Genomic DNA, 17,282 nt, shown 5'->3' with positions numbered 1-17,282 from the left:
TTTCAAGATAATTTAATTATATTTAGTTTCAAGAGTCTGACATAACTTTGCCTAGGTATAATTTTTCCTTTGTGGGATCTCTGAGCTTCTTAAATCTGGAAATTTATGTCTTTTACCAAATTAGTTTCCAGGCATTGTTTCTTCAAATATTTCCTGCTTTGTTCTCCCTCTCCTCTTTTTCTGTAACTCCAATTACCAATATGTTATACATATTTCTGTTTTTTTAAATAAATCTCTTCCTTATACTGGATCATTTTTATTAATCTATCTTCAAGATCACTAATTCTTTTTATTTTTGCCTATCCATTCTAGTATTAAGGCATCCAGCAAATTTTTTATTTGATATTGTATAATTTTTACTACTCAATAAATTTTATTTTTTGGAAAGGATTTAGGTTCAGAGAAAATTTGAGAAGAAATATATATTTCCCATATACTTCCTACCCCTACACATTCATAACCTCCCGCACTATCAGCACCCTGCACCTGAGCAGTACATTTGTTACAGTTGATAAATCTACATTTGAGTGACATATTATTATCCAAAGTCCATGGCTTACATTGGGGTTCACTCTTGATGCTATGCATTCAATGGGTTTTAAATAATGTATAATGACATGTATCCAAGTTATGGTGTCATATGAAATAATTTCACTGTCCTAAAAATCTTTTATGCTCTGCATACTTATCCCCCTTTCCTCCCTAACCCTTGGTAACCACTAATCTTATTCACTGTTTCCATAATTTTGTCATTTTCAGAATGTAATATAGTCAGAATCATATTGATGGAAGACTTTTCAGATTATCTTCCTTTGCTTAGTAATATGCATAAGGTTTCATGTCTTTTCATGTCTTGATATGTAATTCCTTTTAGTACTCAATAACATTTCAGTGTATCAATGTGCCAGTTTATTTATCCATTCACCTACTGAAGGATATCGTGACTATTTTCAGGTTTTGGTAATTATGAATAAAGTTCCTTTAAACGAACCTGTTCAGGTTTTTATGTGGACATAAATTTTTACCTTGTTTGGGTAGATACCAAAATGTGTGATTGCTTGATTGTATGGTAAGAGTATGTTTAGTTTTGTGGGAAAGTGTCTTCTAAAATAGCCATACCATGTTGCATTCACACCAGTAATGACTGAGAGTTCCTGTGGCTCTATATCCTTGCCGGCATTTAGTGTTGTCAGTGTTCTGAATTGTGGGCATTCTAATAGTATTGTAATGGTATATCATTATTTTAATTTGCATTTCTCTGATTACATATGATGTAAACCTTCTTTTTCTATACTTATTTGCCTGCCATATGTATGTCTTACTGACTCCTTCTATGGCTGTGAGTCAGTTCAGGTGTTTGACTATTTTCTATTAAGGTTAAATGTTTTTTCCTATTGTTGAGGTAGACACATTTTTTCATTTCTAACATTTCATTAGGTTTATGTTTATGTTTTGTATTTCTATGCTAAAGTTTTCTTTCATCCATCACAAGGATATTTTCTTCTACCTCAATGAGAACATTTATAATAGCTGCTGAGCTGTCTTTGTCTGATGATTTCAACATCTGGATCATCTTATTTTCTTGGCTTTTACTTATTTTCTTTTTGCTTGAGATTGTCACTTTTTCCTAGCTTTATGAATATAGAACAATTATACATGGTGTCCTGGATGTTGGGCATGTAATGTTTTAGAGTCTCTGGATTCTGTTTTATTTCTGCAAAGAATGCTATTGTTTTGTTTGAAAAGCAGTTAATTTAATTGGACTTAAACTTCCCACTTGAGGTGAGACACAGCTTTGATCACTGGCTTTCTCATTTCTTAGGTCCCCCTTTCTTTCTGATGGCTCTGGTTGCCACATGTTCCTTTCTCTAGCTCCTCCAACCAAAAAATGATCAGTTTTAGATAAGAGTTTTAGCCACTCCCCTCCATGGGTATAATTGTGACTGCCCTCAGGGAAAAGCAACAAAAAACAAGGCACTCCATGCCAGTGGCTTCCTCTAAATTTTGACTCACTTATCCAATACCTCTGCTTTATTGACTTACCAGAGTCCTGGATTATTTGTTTGTTTGTTTTTCTCTTTTGTTTCTCACCCTCACCCACCTTCAAATGTATGGCTATTATATGCAGGAATGAAGGAAGTTTGGTATTAGGATCTTATTCCTCCTTAATTGTAGCAGACTCTTAGACTATTTAATTTTTGGTGACTCACATGTGTCTCACTCAAAGAAATTAAGAAATGTCTTAAAGAGTTGAGATGTTCTATTTCTGACATGAGATGATTATATTTCTGTAAATACCTTTGACTATTTCTAGCTAGTGAGTACAACTAATATCTTAATCTTGGAAGATTATTCTGTAAAACAAAAGTACAAGTAAAGAAAAAAAATGGAGTAGTGAATGAGTAGTTTTTGCTTAGTAAAAGGTGGTTTGAATGAACTCTCACTAGCTCATGAAATCAGAGATGATAAAGCTAAGTCACTCTGACATTTACATAGCATTCCAAATTTTTATATATAGCTCCATTTTATTTTTTTCTCATATGAATAACTGTTTTAATCTTAAGACAATTGAATTGTTGACTAAAACTAAGGAGGCAGTACTGTGCAGTGGATAAGAGTAGATTGTTTATATTCAAATCACAATCCCGCTACTTCCCCTGGATAAGTTACTTAATTTCCTATGTATCAATTTTCTCATCTTTAAAATGGAGAAAAAATACCATATACTTCATTAAGACCCTTATAAAAAAAATTAATGTATTCAGGTTTTAGAGAGTATCTACACATTTAAAAATGCCACTTTTTTCCTTTTTAAATTATACTTTAAATTTGGAATACACATGCAGAACGTGCATGTTTGTTACATAGGTATACACGTGCCTTGGTGGTTTGCTGCACCTATGAACCCATAATCTAGGTTTTAAGCCCTGCATGCATTAGTTTTTTGTCCTAATGCTCTCTCTCCCCTTGCCTCCAAACCTCCACAGGCCCCATTGTGTGATGTTCCCCTCCCTGTGTCCATGTGTTCTCATTGTTCAACATGCACTTATGAGTGAGAACATGTGGTGTTTGGTTTTCTGTTCCTGTGTTAGTTTGCTAAGAATGATGGTGTCTGGCTTCATCCATGTCCCTGCAAAGGACATGAACTCATCCTTTTTTATGGCTACATAGTATTCCATGGTGCATATGTGCCACATTTTCTTTATCTAGTTTGTCATTGATAGGCAAACAAATGCCATTATTTGCTATTGTTATTTTTATCCTTAGAAACATCAGGATTATAGATACATCTTTAAAATTTGAAATAGGTAAGGTGACTTATGGAGAAGTATACAACAGAGAGAATGTTAAATATTATTCCTCATTTAGATCTTGATGGGGCCAAATTTATTATTATTTCTGTTTAGCATCAGAAGTTCTTTTTCTCTTGTAATATTTTACATACTTTCCTTTTTATCATGCTGGTTTCTCTGGTTAAAATGCCTGGAAAACTCCTTTGAGGTATATTCTTTTAAAAAATTGCTCAGTTAACCCTTACCACATACTTCAAATGATCCCTGAAAAGCAGCATAATGTAGGCAAACTCACCTGCTTTGGAATCAGATAGATTTTGAGTATTACCTCTGTCAGTCACAAGATGTAGACAGTTGAGACTTATCCTCATCTAAAAATGGGGGGAAGATTGTCAGTATAAAAGAAATGTTGAAGATTAAATAAGATGGCATTTGTTTAGTGTTTAATCAGGGTCTAGAATGTTTTAGGTACCCAATCACAGTGAATTCCCTTCTCTTTTCCCATGTCATTCTGCTATGGAGTCTTCCTGAACACTGCCAGGATGATCACATCAGTCCTTTCTCTAGCCTGTCAATTAAAATCTTCATCATATTCCATTAATGTGTCTTTCTTTATCACTGTGTTGGCTCCTCCTTGAGGGCAGAAACCTACATGTCTTTTATAGGGGTCACTGTAGATTGTCTCAATGTTTGTTTGTGTAGTGAATAAATAAAAATATGATTAACTTTAATTTTATTTCAACATATAATTTTTACATACTAATTAATACAATCTGAGAGTAGATCAAAGGGTATTTAAATCAAATAAAATATTGTAGAGCAAAACAAATATAAAGTCTCCTCTTTTGTCTTACTCTGACATTTTTTAAAGGTAATGAAAACATCCCCATGACCAGGAATCCTCAGGAATAATTCCTCTTGACTGCAATAAGTACCTACTTTTGAGAAACAGAAAGCTGATGAGCTGCAGGCTTCCCTGCTGCTAAATTCATCTAACAAGGCACTCCTGATGCGTTCTGATTTTAAGGCCAATGGGAACTCTATAGATTGGTTTGCTGCTCTCTTTCCTGATAAAGACAAGACTTTCAGATGTGCATGTTTATGTTGGTAAATAAATTCTGGTGTGAAATGAGAATTCAAGAATCAAGCCTAAGGCATCAAAAACAGCAATAAAGTGAATTTGTAGGCATATTATCTTTGGTGCTTCCAGGACAAGGTCTGCATAGCTAAGGTAAGGCTGAAAAATCAGTAGTCATCTGCACCTCTAGGTGTTGTAGCCAGGACTTGAAATGACCGGTCTTGTGTTTCTAACAAGATAGTTGAGAGGTACTTGGTCTTTAAATGGGTTAATCTCTTTGAATCAGTTATATAATTGGGAACTAATACAATGGTATCAGAAGTGCCCAAAACAAATTTCTACAAAGCTAGCCAAATACTAGTCACAACTAAAATGACTTTTTTATTTGGGTCTAGAAGGAGCTAAGCAATAAAGGCTTAGGCTTCTTCTGAGGAAGCTGAGGAAAAATAGTAGGACTACTCAATTCCGCTTGCTACATTCTACATCAAGGAAAGAGGTATGCAAATAATAAAGAGAAAAACAGCAAAAAGGAAGAAAATCAAACTTACCCCTGGCACAAACATGCAAGAGCACACCCAACTATAACATATGAATTAATTCCTCAAATTAGAGAGGCACATTTTATGCTAGGATGCTGAAAACATGATAGGATAACAGAAATGTCATCTATTAGGAATCATGAGGAGCCAGAAAGGTAAAGAACCTAATTAAGAGAGATACAGGAGGGAGAGAGAAATGAAAAGCAAGAAGAAAGGAAAGAGGAGAAGGGAAAAGGGAGGAAGAAAGCAATCTAATTTTTAGAAGATATAAGGGAGTTAGGATGAGAATGTTAACTGTAGAAACCACAGCTTGCAAACTTTGATGATGGTATTCGTCAGAATTCTGTTCTTCATTGTTAATTGGATGATTACTAATCTCTTAGGAAAAAGAAAGCATTAATTAGGAACCATAAGGAGCATATAAAAACATTTTATTGGTAGATTAAGATAATTTTATTGGCATGAGGTGTCTTTTTTTTTTTTTCAGCAAGGTGTTTGAAAAGTTTTCTCCATAATGTGCTAATGAGCACATCTTATTGAACATATGTTGAATGATCATGTTCAAGATGAGGGCAGTGAATTTTCAGCCAGCATCACAACACATTATGATGACATTTAGGAATAAGATACTTGTTAAGATCAAAGGATCTAGAATCAGTCCAACCTGCATTTGAAGTTTATATCTAATACTTAATACTTGTGAGTCCTTTGAAAACATATGATAATACACATAAACAGGTCAGCACAGTGGCTGGAGCATACATGGAGATATGCAAAGAACACTTTAAGGCATTCAGAAAGGCAACTCATCCTTTGTGGAGTAGGAGTCAGAATTGGCCAGGGAAGGAGGAGTGTAGGGACAGACACTAGAAGCAAATATATACAAACAAGGGGGTAATAAAGCTGATGCATTTCCTTATCTGCAAACAACAGTTACAACTTTAGCTTATAGAAAGGAAACACTTAAGGAGACGGGAGTGGTGAAGGGTGAGACAGGGTAGGAAGACAAGGGCCAGATTACAATGGAGTTTACATGTCGTATTCAGGATTTAGAAGTTATACTAAGCATGCGCTCTGAGAGAAGGTTTCAGGACAATTTGAAATAGTAGAGCTTGAAAATATTTTGGTAAATATAACATTGAACTTTAAGGTGCTAGCAGATTAAAATGGAATAGCTATGCCAATTCTTTCCCGAAAGAACAAAGTCAAAGAAGCACCTCATCAATATGCTCAGTAGATCAGGAGGTACTTCTTTCTCAATAACTTTCAAATAATCCTACTTTTGGTATTATCTTCAGTTTCTTTTTGTTTACAAACATTTTTTTTCCCCACAAATGTAATTGACACCATTTGTTAAAGTCCCTGCAAGAGGGTTTGCACATGATATGGTTCTGAACTGTATGCAGCACGCACTTACATGCTAGACTGAAAAGAGAATTAGACGTTGGTGACTTTTAAGAAAAATCACTAATGCAAGACAAAACCAATCTTCTCAAGGGTTTTTTTTTTTTTCTTCAAAGGGGGGCTTTGAATCCTAGTAGCACCTTCTTTGAATCTCTTTAAGATGGCATCAAAATTTTAAGCAACTGGTTTCCATTTTGCAAGTGACTCTGAGCTCTTTTAAACTTTGGGAATGAAAGCAAAGAAAGAGAGTGATATTAATCTCATTTTCAGGATTTTTGTGTATTATGACTTCTTTTTTTGAAAATATCTGAATGAATACATTATTAGAAAAAATTGTTTATGACCTTGATTATGGTATGAATGAACTATCGCTGAAATAGTAAAACAAGAAAATGAGAGTGAGCTAAAATGTCTTTCTCCATTCTGAATCAGCTTTTCAATAATGAAGTTCATGTACAAAGAATATAGTGTTGTCTTCATCAATTCATTCAACTGCAATAAAGTATTATAATTATTTACATGTATTAATCATAGCAGTGCTTTTTATTTTCTTTATTACTGTTTATTGTTTGGAATTTATTTCTACATTTGAGGGTTTTAAAAATCTGACATTTAAAAATTGAATATTAAGTTCTGAAGATACAAGATTTGGGTTTGATTCTTTACTATTTCATGTTTTGATTTATAAAAAACTATACCATTTTTTGAGCTCTCAGTTTCTCACCTGTAAAATAGGTCATGAATGAAATCTGAGGCTTGAATTCTGAAAGCCATGGTTCAAATTTATATAAGGTAATTTTACTTTGAGGATTAAATTGTCTAATATGAGTAGTACATTCAATAACACATATTAAGTGATGAATAAGAAGGTACAATATTAATAGTAACGCCTGCTCTTCTTAATTCCCAGGCTAATCATGCAGATTTCAGAGTTGTATGAAATATGTCATCATGTGATGGTATGTATCAGAAAAATACTCAAAGGTAGAAAGTGCTAAATAAATATTTGATGAGTAAATGAATTAAAATTGAACATATTAAAACTTAGTATCCTTCTTTGCTCAGAGTATATTGTAGGGGTAATAATAATTGTAGAGTTATAAAAATCTTAGCTCAATATCTAATGTTCTATGACTTTAGGCAAAAAATACTATACCTTGTAAGACTCAGCCTCTTTTTTTTTTTTTCAAAATAAGTATAACACATTGGATTATTACTTAAAGCACTATAACATTAAATTATTATTCACCAGCTTTTTGGAAAAAATGCTATCAGCAGTTAGATGTGTTTAAACTGTTGTTTTAAAAGAATAACCGCATTATTAGAGGTAAATTTCATTTGGGATGTTTTTCAAGTTTCAACCTTTATAAAAGTTTAGAATTGGTCTCATTAGTAATTTTGTAATTAAAGCATTTTTGAAGAAAATATACTTTATTGTTATCCATTGTGAAGTATTAGAAATTACATGCAAATAACTTGCATTTTGAGAATTCTAGATTAAATTAGAATTGTACACACATCTCACCTTTATACTGAAACTAGAGATGATTCTGCATATAATATTTGTTACAACCCTGAGGCTTTAGCTCCACAACTGGTAGGATTAAGTACAACATAACACACGCGACAGTCTCAAGTATATATTCACAATTCAACCACAAGCTGCAGGGTGGACTTGTGGATGACTTGTCTGAGAAATGACAAGTCCTGGATTACATGGCAGCTTCTTATCCTTGACACACCTGCCTTTGAACTGACAGCAGCCACTTGTGGTCTGGCTCGCTGCTACTCTCCAGCGGCTTGTGCTATTTCACACCCAAGCTGGATTAGGCTACTCTCAGGTTTGAGGCTCTATCCATAGACCCATAGTCTAATTGCCATACCCAGTCCCCAACATGTGATCTAGTACTGAACACAGAGCATGTCTTATAGTTCATTGAGGATTAGATTCCTGACTGTGCACATGCTCAAAATAACAGACAAAAATATTTTATTTCTCTCCATGTTGTCTCTTGCTATCCCTGAAATTGGGTGGAAATCTATGAAGAGTACACCTAAGAAATATTTACTGAGTGCCTAGTTTATGCCAGACCTTCGCCAGGTATATTTCATGGATTGTTTTGAAATGATTATATTATTCCTTTTAAGTTTGCAATATTCTTTTGAGGGCTCAAGGGCTATTTGAGCAGTTTTCGTCAATTGGAGTTGTGTGTTTGCAAATGGACAAACAGCCTTATTGTTTCACACTCCTAATATATATGCTGAATTGGTCAGCAATCCAGCTGTTTGTTGAGTTTTCACTGGGGTTCCCTAGAAAACAGAGCCTGAGGAGGAAAGCTCACTTGTTAACCATTTAAGGGATTGGCAGGGCTAGTATGAAATCTCAGAACAGCATGAAGAGGCAGAAATGGGGAGTAAGATAGAAAAGGAGGAAAGCAAATATAACATTCTGTATTACCAAGATGGCAACAGCTTCACAGGTTACTGGTTGATCAACCTGAGGGCCCTTTCAAGGACAGGCTGTAGGGAACCACCGTGTCTTTGAGAAGAGTCAGTGGGTGATGTGCAAAATGAGAATAAATTATCTCCCAGATCCTTCTGTTCTGTTCTTACTGGTCCACATACAACCATATAACCCAGTTGATTAGCACTCTGAGCTATTGTAGCTCAAGTCCCACTTTTGAGACACTCTGAGGAGCTGTGAATGTTTAAGACCCCCTCCCTTCTAGTGGTGTTATCCAGCCCCTCCTAGTAGACAATGGGGAGGCCTAGTCCTAGAACTTTGGGTTTTGCACTTCATCTCAGACTGAATGTCAGGCCAGTAGAGGGCTTGCATCTTCCCACTGGCTATGGAGAACACCAGGGAAAGCCATGCCTGAGCCCAGTCCACATGTAGGTAAAGTGGAACCGGCTGTCTGAGGCTCTCCACAGAGCAAGCCATCAAGTGCTCAGGAGACAGATGGAGCCAAGCAAATCTGGGGAGGTATATAAATTGGGTTGGATGTGATTAGACTTTTTAATGGACCCAGTACAGAAGTAGGATGCAATTCAGAAATGGACATTTATTGAGAATCTACTGTATGACAGGCTCTATGTGAAGTTTTATTTCCCCCACATAACAACATATGTTATGCTGATAAGCATGCAAATTTTTATATATTAGTAGGATGTAAATAAATATGTAGCTATAAAGATTTTTAAGGCCAAATTGACACAGAAGATGCTTTTCTTATCTCATATTTCCATAATCCTATTTAATTCAGTCAAGTCTTTCAAATCCATCTAGATTTAATTATCTCTCTCATTAATTGTTTGGAAATTACAAGTTGTGTGAGGCCTGGACTCTCCCCAGTGCTCCCATCAAGCCCTGGCAACCTGCAGCTTGTGCTGTTTACACATGTTTTATTTGCTGATTTCCACCTGTAACAAACTCATCTTGACTCCTAAAAGTTACCTGTATCTGACCTTTGTCCTCACTTTCCCCTTTTCTGTCTAACCTCCTCCCTTCTTAGTGCACCGGGACTTCCCTGTGTCCAAGACTGATCTCTTTAACTGGTTCTGCCATCCTTGCTCCACCTTTCCTTAACCAGAGACCTACAGCCAGCCCTTCTCTTCTCTCCCTGCTGAACTTCAACCTCTCTCTGCTAGATATTTCCATGATAGACTGTGGCCAACACCCTTCACTACCTAACTCAACTTCTCCCTTCCTTACAATCACTCTGTAGCTTCTTGCAAACATAACAGAGCCCACATTTTATCAGGTGCTCATCTTTTGCTGTCTTCTTTTCCAAGAAGGTGCCCATCTGTATTCTCAGGGAATGCAGTCTTGATATGTATTGTAGTCTCACCCACCACCTTGCTGATGATTAGTCTAGGGTTTGGCATATGATACTATTTTGGCCAATAAGAGTGAGGGGAGGTTTCCTGAGTAATACTAAGAAAAGTTTCCTTATTTCAAAAAGAAATATGCATGAAAACATCTCTCCCTGATTCTGCTCCCTTACCTTTTTTCTGCTTCTGGATACTGTTGTTTGAGGACTAAATGCCTGAAGTTGCTGCAACGATTTTGGAGTATGAAGGGGCAAGCCTGAGGGCAAAATCCAAAATGATGAGGATATAACAAAACAGAAAGACGAAAAGACCTAAATCCTGATTATGTCATTTGGCTGCTGCCCTACGCATTGGTAGGTGGGATAATAAGCAGCTTTACTTTTTAATTGTCAGCTCATTTCATCTTCTTTTTACTCTTATACCAAATAATATTTGTCATCTGCCCCACGTGCCTTCTGAAGCTGTTCTCAGTAAGGTCACAGTAATCTTTCAATTGACAATACAACTGACAGTTTTCAATCTTTATCTAGCTCAACCCTTCCATTTCATTGCTAACCTCAGCCTACATAAAATGCCACCCTTCCTTGGATTCAAGTAAGTAGCATCCTCCTCCTTTACTTCCTCTCCTTCTGGTCACTCCTCAGGGCTTCTAAAAATTGTTTTAGAATATTTGAAACAAACTAAATGTATAAGAAATAATATAACAGACATCTGTGTTTTCGCCAGCTAACTTTAACAAACATGAATATCTAATTGTATTTATTTGTTTTGGATATTTTTGGATTTGATCTTCTTTTCTGTCACCTGCCCTCAAAGTCACCTTCTCTAGACTTGTTCTTTTACTTTTATTATTGTCATTATTACTATTTTATTTACTTGCACCTTCCTGGGCAATTGTGTTCATACTCACGGCTTTACAATAGATTTCTCCATCTAGGACTGCCTTTCCAAGTTTAAAACCTGTGGATGTTAGGCATTTTCACAAAAATATTTTATAGGTACCTTAAATACACATAATACATATCTCAGTCTAGTTTTAGGGCACATGGAAGCTCATCAACACAGCAGGAGCTGTTTCTTAGAAGCAGAGTGACCCCTCAGGGACTGTGTTCTTTATTCAAAATTCTGGAGACTTTATAGTGCCTCTCATTCTAAGGGTACATACATATGCTGTCTCTATCATGGCTGTCTGCCCCAGACACTTAAAGCAGAGAAGCCATGGATGCCTTACATGAGAGCTTGGATCAATTAATTAGAGTTCTTTATCTTGCTTTGAGTAAGCCTGTACTCAAAGTGAGTAGCTTTACACACATACACAAAATCCCTTCCTGGCTGTGAAATACTCAGAATTTGGAGATTTTAATTCATCAGAATCGTCTTTTGTCAGTCAGCTTTTAATGAAGTACGTCCTCAGGCTTTCAATGGAGACTGTAACTGCAGCACTATGTTGCCCAATGCATGTTATAGTCCTATTCATGCATTCAATGTTTATTGAATGTTTACCACATGCTATTCGGCACTGTTTTGAGTGACAGGAATTTGGTGGTGATCTCCATGAAATTGAGAGTCTGTTAAGCAAGACAGCCATTAATAAAATCATCATCCAAATAAATTTAAAAATATATACATGATAAGGGTGTGAGTTATAGATCCTATGGACATGTAAAACAGGTGATCTGACATAATTTGGTGATGGCCATGGCAGAATTGAGTGTGGACCTAAAACTTGATAATTAATTGGAGCTAAAAAGGAAATTGTGTATAGTGGTGGTGGAGTGGGGCCCAGGGAGAATGTTCCAAGAGGAAACAATATATGTAAAGACCCTATGATAAGGGAGTGCCAAACAGATCTGTATTCTTTCTTTCACTTCGAATTCTCAAAGTACATACCTAAGAAATTTAAGTTTTATGAATGCTGTGAGGAAAGTGTTGAATACGTCTTAACCTCTTTCCTCTTTTTGTAAATTCACAAAGCATTTTAGTCTAAGGATTAAAAATTTGTGGCATATAGAACTGCTTTAGCTTTATTTAATCAACATGACCACATGTCCCAAACTTACTTTACCATGAAATTCTTTTTTTCCTCTGCATTAGTGGTTATTCACCTGGAGCAAAATTAGTATTCTCAGCAAACAAACCAAACATACAACTGTCTGGGCTACATTATTCCAGTGATTAGTGATTCTATGGCTCTTTTATGTGGGACATCTTGGGCCAAAACTGCCTGACCAGGTTTGGACAAGAGATAAAGCAGTTAGATCTGCAGGTGTCTGTCCTAATCTGTAAAACTTGGGGTATTTGGTGAGAACCTCATTAACCAGTCATTTCAGCACAAATTACTCCCAGATCTCCCAATCCTGGGGCACACAGACAAGTCTATTCTCTTCTGCTTCAGCCAGGAATCTCTAGTCTAGACCAAGGGTCACACTTTCTTCTTAAAGGATCAGATAGTAAATGTTTTATGCTCTGGTCCAGGTGAACACTGTTGCAACTACTAAACTCTGCTACTGTAGTGTGAAAACAGCCATGGGCAATAGGGAAATGTATGGATGCAGCTGCATTGTCATAAAAAATATATTTGCAAAAACAGGCAGTCCACCAGCAGGCCATAGTTTGCCAGCTCTAGTTCCATCCCATTTCTGAAAGTCATTCTGGGTGAAATTACTTCTATTGCCATTTTGCATCTAAACTACAAGTCCATGTGTAATCACACCTTCCTTATGGATTACATATTGTAATGTGACAAACAGTGATAGTGAATACTGTGTGAAGGTTTCCACAGGTATTCTTCCTGAGCGATGGTGAATATTTCATTAAAGTTTCCACAGGGATTCATGGGGCAACCTATTTCTACTCAAATTTTCTCACATACTTCCTAGATTTTTTTTTCATGTGTCTAGAAGAAATTCAACTTTGTGGAGCTATCATGTGGTTTTTTAAAAAAGGGGTTCTAAAGTTAACTTCCATTATGGCTTCCAGAACAGGTCTCAGCATACTGATTATGTGACTACAAGCCACAGTCATACAATAGCCCTTTGTTTTCTTCCATTATCTAGCTGTGAAATCTAGAACCAGAATTGGCCTTTGTCTCAACAAAGATCACTCAAAGCTAAACAAATTACACCAAAATACATACATACATGTATAAAATACCTTCACTACCTGTACATCCTTAAACCCTAGGAACAACTTTTATGCATCAATCATCAGGCATCTTACTTGCAATGTGCATAGAAATGAGAGGAAAAGCTTTTAATTACCTGCTTATTCACAGCTAATCATGGGTTCATAGGTTGATATGACTCCAGGATTGTATTATTTTCACTGATCCTAAATGCTATCGCATACTCTTATCTAGATTCTGACCTGAGGGCCATGAATCTGCTGGGCAAGATCAGCCATGGAGAATTAGCTCATAAAACAGATGCCACCCTCTTCCCAACTTCTGTTACATGGCATTTATTAACATTTGTATCACAGTCTTAGCTATCAGACCAACCACTTTTAGAGAATTACTAAAGAGAAGCAGGAGTGCTAAAGAGAAGTACTAAAGGGAAGTACCAAGAGTGCTAAGTACTAAAGAGAAGTACTAAGAAGAGTACTAAAGGGGAGTACTAAAGAGAAGACCAAAGAAGACCTCTTTACTTTAGAAGAAGACAGAGAAAACCTCTTTACTTTGCTAAAGTAAAGAGGAGTACTAAAGAGAAGACCGAACACTTTAGAGAACTACTAAAGTTCTTTGCAGGAGTACTAAAGAGAAGCAGGAGAGAAGCAGGAATGATTGCTTTCACTGCTTCCCACCTTATAACTGCCTTTAAGCCACCACCAGTTTACATTTCCACCTAAGTGTCCTTTGTTGCAGCCCCTTCCTGGAACTAGTTTGTATGTGTGTGTGTGTCTTTCAGATTGTTAGAAAAACAGAACCCAGATGATCTCATATAATTGGAGCATATTGTAAGAATAAGGCCTCAGCTCTTTCTTGCTCAGCCATTCCAATGCCTCTCTTGTCTCTCCATTGGCCTCTTGATCTATTTCTCTGTGTTTCATCTTCAAACTCCCTGTGCAAGGAGGACATGATCATCTAGGCTAATTACCATCTGATATCCCGCACAAATTTTCATTAGCATTTGGGTTAGATGTAGATTATATAACTAAAAAAATATAGCCCAAAGTGTCAATAAGGCCAAGGTTGGGAAACCATGCTGTAAATGTGTTTCACATATTTCCATCATATGTGGGAATAGCATGATTATCTACCGTGTCACATAAGCCTAGAAATCTTTACGTCATAAAGCAGTAGTTTAGAGGCAGACCTTGGAGGCAATCCTGTGTCAGATCCTGCCACTGCCACTTACCAACTGTGTGACCTTTGGGAAGTTACCAAATCTGTAGAATTTCCCCATCTCTATAGAGATAGAATAATAATCCCTCTCCCATAGAATTCTTGTGAAGTTTAAATGAGTTACTACAGGTCTGGTGTTTTGAATAGTGTTTGACTCCTAGTAAATGCTCAATAAATATCATTTGTTATTTATATTATTGTTATTCTGACTCTGCCTGACCCTCTCCTTCCCTGCTTTTTAAATCATTCTTGCTGTTAATGCCATTTTGAACATAACCCCCCTTTTTTTCCTTAAATAATGCAACAACTTCCTAACTGATCAGTCTTGCCTTGCTTAAATTCATCTTCTATATACTCACTACAGGGTGCTATTTCTAAAGCATAGTATTGATCATGTCACCTTCTAATTTAAAATCCTTCAAAAGTTTGTATTGTTTATAGGAAAAACTCTGAATTCTTTGACATGGCATAAAAAGCCAGAGAGAATAATTTATCTGCAGACATTGTTATTTTCATCACTTACCCATACTCCTCCTATAGCTGCACTCAAACTTTGCTAAACTACTTCTTATCACCTGAATTCATCATGTTTAAGTTTTATTCAAAGAGAAACAGAACAAATGACAAGGATGAAATGAGTAGCATTCAATTATTAATCAAGAGTTAAATATAAAGTCAACCATTGTGATATATCCTGAGATAACAAAGGTAAATAAGAAATGATCTCTGCTTTCAAATAACTTAAAGTCTTAATTTTTTCCTATTTTTTTTTATTATTTAAGTACTTTTTGTTTTAAGCATAATTCTTTAATTTCTATTTCCAGACTTATTTTGTAGAAGTTTGTATTTGTTTCTCAGAGGCTTGCTGTTATAATATTAATGACATGGGAGATGCAAATTAATTCTTTTTTTTTTTTTTTTTTGAGACAGTCTCGCTCTGTCGTTCGGGCTGGAGTGCAGTGGCAGAAACTTGGCTCACTGCAACCTATGCCACTCGGGTTCAAGTCATTCTCCTGCCTCAGCCTCCTGAGTAGCTGGGATTACAGGTGCTCACCATCATGCCTGACTAATTTTTGTATTTTTAGTAGGGATGGAGTTTCACCGTGTTGGTCATGCCGGCCTCAAACTCCTGACCTTGTGACCCCCTGCCTCAGCCTCCCAAACTGCTGGGATTACCGGTGTGAGCCACTGCAGCCGGCCCAAATTAATTCTTTAAGATTGAAACACTCCAGGCAGGTGGCTGCAGCCCTTCAGGAGGATTCTCCAAGGTTCATGGTCTCATGGTCAGTTATTAACATTGATAATTCATCTATTGACAGAAAAAGTTTTGGGTACACATTGTGGACTACATTTTGTCACCTGACATAAAAATTACTGTAGTTGCCTAGAAGTATGCATTTAGTTTTTTTCCTTGTTAATCAAATCACTTGATGTACAAGTGATTTTGGTTGCTTTTATATTTATCGTATTTTTGTGACTAACGTGAGTCATCTGTCACTATTTTCTCCCTCACATTACTCCCAAACATGGACACAACATTTGATATAGGCACATGGCAAAGATTCACCAGACTATCAGTGAACTTGAAAGGTGACCAGGGGCCTGATGTTGATGCTATTTCATTACAATGAGAGCAAATGATCAATTTAACATTTCTGAGATTAATGACTATTTTTGTGGTGTTAAAAGGCCACTAGTGAGAGTTTGCATTTTAATTTTGTAGCACTTAATATATTTAGCAATAAAGCTGTAGATTCAAATAAAATATATGGTATTTTAAAAATACATTACACTCTAAAATTTCATCGACTTTAAAATTGTTATAGACTTTTTGAAATTTCTGTCTGATGATGCCACATAAATTGTCAAAAGGAAAAAAATAGTAATGTGGAAAGTGACAATCTATTCTTAAACCAACTCCATGTATCATGAATACTACATAAAATCAGGGAGCCTTAGTCATTATCCATTGTGCTTCAGAATTTGAGTGATTTAGAAGCAGATTAATTTAACTTAAAACTAATCCCCCCATATTCTATATTTTAATTCCATGAATATGATTCAATTGTCTCTAAGTTAGTACTTAATATTAATTGAACAACCAAAATAATGGAGTGTCTTGTATGCTGTCTTTATTTTCTGTATGTAACCTGCAATATAAGTGAATTTGACATCATTATTAAGTGAGATCTGATGCATAATTAAATTTATGCCAATAAGAGTAGCCTTATTAATATATTTGGCATCATTAATTTAGCTTTTCTCCCTTTCTTTCATCAATTTGAAATGACCTCTTTTAGTACCCGGGAACACTTTAAGAACTGTCAAACTTTTCTTCTGCCAACCTTCAAAGGTCAAAACTTGCTGTGACACCTAAAATTCAAATGTAATTAGTTCGAGATTTACAGGGATTGTATGCCAATCTTCTAGTAGCTTAGAAGTGACGTGGTATCTAACCTTTGGTGGCCCCAAGAGACATTCAGATAGATGTGAAGATAAATAGAAAAATATTATCCACCACATGCTCATGTGCCTGTTAGATTTCTTTTTTCCTGATTGAGGTTTTGGAGTTTATGCTTTTACACATTCTCTTGATTTTAAGAACAAATTTCTCAAAGCATCCTAGCACTGAGTTAATATTCTTATTTAAAGCTTAGCTCACGTGATATATATTTGGATCATTAAACTGAAGGACTTGTACAGTCATGATTTTTAATGAAGCATGTTTGAATAATTATGCTAATTTACAAAGCACTAGAATCAAATCAAGTGATCAAAGTTTTCATGATTGCTAT

The 17,282-nt window shown here is 35.8% G+C and overlaps 1 long non-coding RNA gene across 9 annotated transcripts in view; it reads left to right on the top strand.

The window, feature by feature from the left end:
* Positions 1-17,282, top strand: part of LOC116548945 — a 1,126,598-nt gene that overhangs the window by 490,331 nt on the left and 618,985 nt on the right. Inside the window, exon 6 of one of the 9 annotated variants that reach the window (XR_004267648.1) lies at positions 7,225-7,482. The exons of the other annotated variants lie outside the window; for them this stretch is intronic. This is a non-coding gene — a long non-coding RNA (uncharacterized LOC116548945). Of the gene's footprint in view, positions 1-7,224; positions 7,483-17,282 lie in introns of those variants that run through there. 9 annotated transcript variants of the gene reach the window in all.

The sequence above is a fragment of the Sapajus apella genome, unplaced genomic scaffold, assembly GCF_009761245.1.
Source record: "Sapajus apella isolate SASKATOON/1434 unplaced genomic scaffold, GSC_monkey_1.0 scaffold6, whole genome shotgun sequence".
Classification (NCBI taxonomy): Eukaryota; Metazoa; Chordata; class Mammalia; order Primates; family Cebidae; genus Sapajus; species Sapajus apella.
This window is presented reverse-complemented; position numbering and strand designations above follow the sequence as displayed.